Below are 6,210 nucleotides of genomic sequence, written 5' to 3' on the forward strand. Positions count from 1 at the left end.
GTCTGGATCCTCATTTCCCTCATGGGACTTCGATTTAGGCTTCGCACCCTTCAGCAACCTCCCTTTGAACTCTCAGGGATGCTGATTTGCAAAGGCTTTCCCTAAAATCAGCTTTTCTGATGTCCATAATACATAATGCAATGTAACTGCACATTTTGATGTTTGGGATGTCTCGATTTTCTTTAGTTTTGTATTTTGTATTTCTTCTTCCTGGTTGTATCAACAAAAGATTTGAAGCTTCAAAGCCTCAAAGACAGAGCCTACCAGTGACATCCAATGGATGATTACAGTTATAGCCTTCACAAACTTCCAAATGATTCACACATCTTGTTGATTCCAGGTCCAACATAAAAGCAATAAAGACTAGACTGCAGAGACTGTACCTCAGCTGCAATCCCCAGTAAACTTTGGTCCAGTTAACTCTGGTTTCTGGTTAATCCTGAGGTGGAGCAGCTGATGTCGTTGTCTAGTGAAACTGGTTGGGTGCTCTGCTGAGGAGCCCCAGGCTTCACCATCAGCTGGAGTCTCTGCTGAGGAGCCTCAGCCTCTGGTGTATCCAGAGAATCCTATGTGTCATGCCTATTCCGTGTTGCCTGAGTTTCCACACTACCGTTGCCACCAAAAAAGTTGGCAACAGTACATTTGAATACTCACAGATAACAACAATAATTATATTTTGGCATAAAATTACAACATATCAAATATTTTAAATCACTAATACTGTGATTCTGATCTATGGCAGCTGTGGCAACAACCTCACATTGGGTGTTGGTGTAATTTGTTAAGCACTGTAGATAAAACTCTATTAAAGAAACTCATACACTAAGATACAGAGTAATTAAAAACCAATATCAAACCTTCCTTGTTAAATAAAGAATCAGAAAGGCTATAGGTATATCAGTGCTTTCTTTAAAAAATGACATATTTGATAGGTTTCAGTCTGTTTATAGAGCAAATCACAGCACAGAGGTTTCTGGAAAATGTTTGTTACTATAGCTTCACAGATAAAACACAGCTATTTTTTTCTTGAGAGCCAGTTAACAATGTTTTACTGTCCTTCTAGTACTGTGTTTAACTGAATTAACAAATACATGACTGCAAACATTTATCTAAACGTAACAATGACAAAATGGAAATTATTTGAATTGGCTCTGAAAGTTGAAACTCCCCAAATATTGAAGGACTGATGGCCTTTTTCTCCAACAAGCACAATTATGCTTTTTCAATCCCTGGTCTATCAAAACTAAATTATCGTAGTAGTGGAGAAGTAAATGCCTGGCAAATTTTTCTGAAGAAAATCAACTTTGTTTATCCTGAAACTCAACGTATCATGTGGTAAGTATTGATTCCAGGCACCATTTTTAGCCAAGTATTCCTTCTCATTCTCAAAGCCTCATTACAACTGAGGTCATTAAAGCAGCAGTAGGATCCATGCTGTCTGAGCATAGCCATTTCTGTAATGAAGTCCATATGCCCACGAGGAGCCTATGACCACGACAGCCAGCCGACGCTGGGGTTTCCGCACATGGGTGAGTGAGTGAGTGAGTGAGTGAGGGGGATGAGGAGGTGAAGAAAGGGTAGTTTGGGTTCATGGTATGTGCCTTTCATCTGCAGAGGTAGTGGAAACGAATGTGCTGTCGGGATCACACTGCTTGAGGAGTTCAAAAAAATGCCCCTCAACACACACACACACACACACACACACACACACACACACACACACACACACACACGCCCACAAAAACACACACACACACACACACACACACACACACACACACACACACACACACACACACACACACACACACACACACACACACATACACACACGCACACAGACTGAGGTAATATTTGTATGTCTTTCAGTTTTCCTGACTTTGTCCAAAGGCTTGAATTGTACTTTATTAAAAGCTCTTCTTTCTCAAAGTGAAGACACTTTTTTGAAAGTGTAAAAATTTTGCAATACTATATCTTGATAAGTGAGTACATTTTTGATTTTGAACCAGACTTCTGGATTTTAAAGCCCGAACTAATAATTCTTAAATGTATGAGTTGTTTTTCTTGGACTTTATCCCAGTCTACCCTTGTCCTTTGCTGGAATGTCAGTTCAGCTTCCCTCAGGTCTTTCCCATGTTCCTAGTGCTCCCCCTGTTCAGGATTTGTTAGTGAAGATTTTTAACTCACTCTGGCCTCCTTGTGTTGCCCAGATCCTGACAGTTGCTTCTGGGTAAAAAAAACCCCATAAAAACACAGAACAAACACACAAAAAATATGGTAACAAAAACTTAGCATGATGTTTCAGTGTGTGGAGTACAGAAACCCTAGTATGATGTCATAGTGGCAAAGTCTATCTATTATATAGTTTATGTTCCAAACCAGTGCGTACTGCGTTGTTTCGTCAGACTTGAGCTTAACTGGCTTCATACTTTTTCCAACTCTCTGGCTCCTCTGTTCTAATGTGAAACAGTCTTCAATTATTTAGGGATGCTTAGTTTGAAGCTAGCTTACACTGAAAACTGTTTATTTTGCTTAAGTAAACACAGTTTTGTTTGAAGGAACTGTTGTAAAGATGTTGCTATAGAGCATCGAAAAATACACAAACAGTGAAAAAACTTCACTAAACAGTGTTGCTTGAATTTCTGTTCACACCCCCCAAAGTGCTCCCTCTTACACAACAATGCGAAGCATATAATTAAGACCCAGTCTAAACTGATGGCACGTTCCCATTGTCTTTTAAAATCTCTTGCAGGCGTCAGTGTTAACCTTTGAAATGTATACTGTATGTTGGATTTAAAAAGACAGAGAAGAAAGATGTGTTCAGAAGCAAATACAGAAAAATGTATAGGACAAGCCAAGAGAAACGATCCAAAGGAGGCAAGAATCAGAGATTACTGTAAGAGTAAAAAACATCTGAACCACCAATAGTTGGTGACTCACATCTGAACACTCATAAATGCACAAGTTCTGATATCAAGAAACACAAGATTTTTCATTTATAGGGGCAGTGTGGATGAGGTGGTTGTGCTCAAGCAGGGTCTCTACAGAATGCATGGTTACTTTGTAACCTTAGTTCTCTGAGTGAGAGACGATCTTCCATTCTGTTGCATGTTCTATATGTGTATATGTATTTTTGCAAATATACATATATAGACTCTGGCCCAGTCAAGCCGAGCTGGAGGGCGGAAGGCATCGGTCTGTTAGACACAAGACTGGCCTCAGCGAGTCCCGCCTCCTGCCTCAGCCAAGCCTGCCCATCCATCTGCGGTCTCCACACCACCACCTGCTACAGGGACCAAGGCAGTGGGTTCCCCTCTACATGAGCTCAAGGGGCAGCAACTACCAGAGCCTCGTGCAAGCCCTGCACAGTCATAGCCTGCTTCGTTTCAGTCAGAGTTCATCACACCATCGTGTGATCAGAGCTCCCCATTACGTGTGTTCCACTCTTATGCAAACCTTCTCCGGCCACTGCCTTTTTTTTTGACTCTAGGTCCTCTTTGAACGTTGCAGCCCGAGTCATGTTTGACCACTTAGTTTTGGTTTTGTCAGGGTTCCTGCGTTGTTGACCCATCATTTTCAGTTTGTTCAACTTCAATTTATTTTGTCACTCGTTCTCATTTCCTGTTTTGCTGTTCCAGTTACTTCCATGTGCCATTAGTCAGATTATGTTCAGCTGTGTACTCACCGGTCTCTCATTATCATCCTTATTAGTCTGTGTATTTAAGTCATCAGTTCTCTCCAGCTCATGGTCTTGTCATTGCTGTTGTCTCTCCCACATGTGTGTCTATCCATTCAGTCAGTCAGTCAGTCGTTCATTCGTTCAGTCAGTTCAGCCACCTTACGTTCTGTTCATCCATTCTTCACAATTAACTCCAGCCTTCACCAACCTGTGAGTCTCGCGTTTGGGTGTGCTCTTCCTCACCTCCACACGGCGAAGCTCTGACAGGTTTGTTGTAAATAAATCTTGTAAATGTTTCTATTTGTGCAATAAGTCTGCTTTTGGGTCCAATTTTCACATACCACCAGTTCATGTCATATACTGTAAATCAGCAGCCTGCCTAAAAACAATAAGAGCCCATACATATTTTCAGGCCAGTGAGACCTGTTTTTCACATCACTCTATCAAAGATAACAAGTGGAGTATCGTACTCACAGTTACTTGAAATTTAAGTGAAAACCAGGCTAAGTTTTTGCTAAGTTTGTATAAAAGAAAAAAGAAGCTTCATCAGAAACATGCTCTGAAGCTGATAGTGAATAAACAAAACAAATGTTTCAGTTTTCAGTAAAAGAACGGTTTCCTCCATAATGACATGTCTCTCCACGAATACAAAGTAGCTGTATTTTTTCGTGTAAATACTGTTTAGTTGGATGGTTTACTCTGTAGTCTGAAAAGAACATTAAAAGGGAAAAGCCATGTCCATATTAAATATAGGGGCTTGCAAGAATTGGGCTCCCTGTGACTTTTGTCTCCTTGTTGTAAATATGTGTGGTTAACCACTGGAATTTCAGCCCTGGCTAAAGTGCCAGGTCCATATATATAATATCATTTAATTAGCACAGTGACACTCTGCTGTGCAGAGGATGGAGAATACAAATTAACAAATGTGGAGACAAGGTGATACTGCTTTTAACAGCTGCATTTTACTTTGGGGAAAGAAGAAAATAATGACTTTTGAGCCCTCTGAGATTTCATGTTCTCTGTTTGACTGAGCTGATTTTCTTCAGGGCTGTCAAGTTTATGTGGTTATACTTATTAAACTAGCAGACTGGCATGTCCTGTATGAGATGACCCATTTGAATGTTCTACACAGGGAAAAAAACTAATGGTGCACCACAGTGTACATTAGAAGCTGAAATGCTTGTACATTTATTTTGAGATGTACTGTAAACTCTGAGCTTTTAGTTGAAGAATTTTAAAAGGAGGTTATAGGATTGGTTTTACACCAGGATGTAAGTGTTATAGAAAGTTCCCTGGATCTTTTTAAAACACTGGTCTAGAAGTGTAACTTTGCATTGGAGCGATGTTAGCAATAGTTAAGTAACACTGACATCTAGTAAGGATTTATGACTGAAGTATTAACTGCTACTAGGTAATTAGTATTAACTAAAACTAATGCACTCACATACAGTAATAAACCATAGATCCCATTTATTATTGAGGATGTATCCTTTGAAGCTTTTTGTGCTATACCGCCTATTACTAATGTTTTAGTATAGAATAAATATATAATGAAAAATATGAAGGTGTGCCGTTGTTTCTGGCACTAAGATGATAGTAACAGATCCTTTAAGTCCTATACATTGCAAGGTGGAGCCTCAATGGATCAATCTTGTTTGTCCAGCACATCCCACAGATACTCAATTGCATTCAGATGAGGGGAATTTGGATGCCAAGCCAATGCCTCAAACTTGTTGTGCTTCTCAAACAATTCCTGAACCTTCCTGAACTTTACTTTGTGGCGCATTATCCTACAGAAAGAGGCCGCAGCCCTTGGGCAATACCATTTTCATAAAAGGGTGTACATGGTCTGGAGCAGTGCTTAGGTAGGTGGTAAATGTCAAAGAAAAATCAACATGGATGGTTGGATCTGAAGTTTCTCAGCATTGTCATCCACATGCAGTGGAAATGTGATTCAGACCAGGCCACCTTCTTCCATTGCGCCATGCTTGCATGCCCATTGTTGACACTTTCGCCAGTAGACAGGGGCCAGCACTGGCCCTCTGACTGGTCTGTGGTGGTTTAAACAGAAAGTATAATTTTCCCATGGATACGGTGAGATAGACCACTCAAGCCTCATTTTGTAGTCTTTGTTTCACATAATGCTTTGCTGTAATGCTTCCTGTTCTGCATGTAATTGGGCGTACTAGTAGCTTAATTTGTACAATAAATTGTACAAATCCTGTGTTAGTGATGCTCAAAAGCTAGTTTACACACGACTTATTCATTGTTATCAGGTTGCTCCAAAAGCTCCCTGAAAAGCCTTCAGTTGTTTCAGAATGCACTAATTGAGAATAGAAAGCGAGAGACCATATTTCTCTTATCCTGGCTTCTCTTCACTGGCTCTCTGTTAAATTCAGAATTAAAATGAACAAAATCTTGAACAATCAGGCCCCATCACATCTTAATTATCTCATAGTACATTATTATCCTACAAGAGTCCTTTGCTGTTAACCCACAGGCTTAGTTTTGGTTCCTAGCACTTTTATCGG

The sequence above is a fragment of the Rhamphochromis sp. 'chilingali' genome (genome assembly GCF_963969265.1).
Source record: "Rhamphochromis sp. 'chilingali' genome assembly, chromosome: 2".
Classification (NCBI taxonomy): Eukaryota; Metazoa; Chordata; class Actinopteri; order Cichliformes; family Cichlidae; genus Rhamphochromis; species Rhamphochromis sp. 'chilingali'.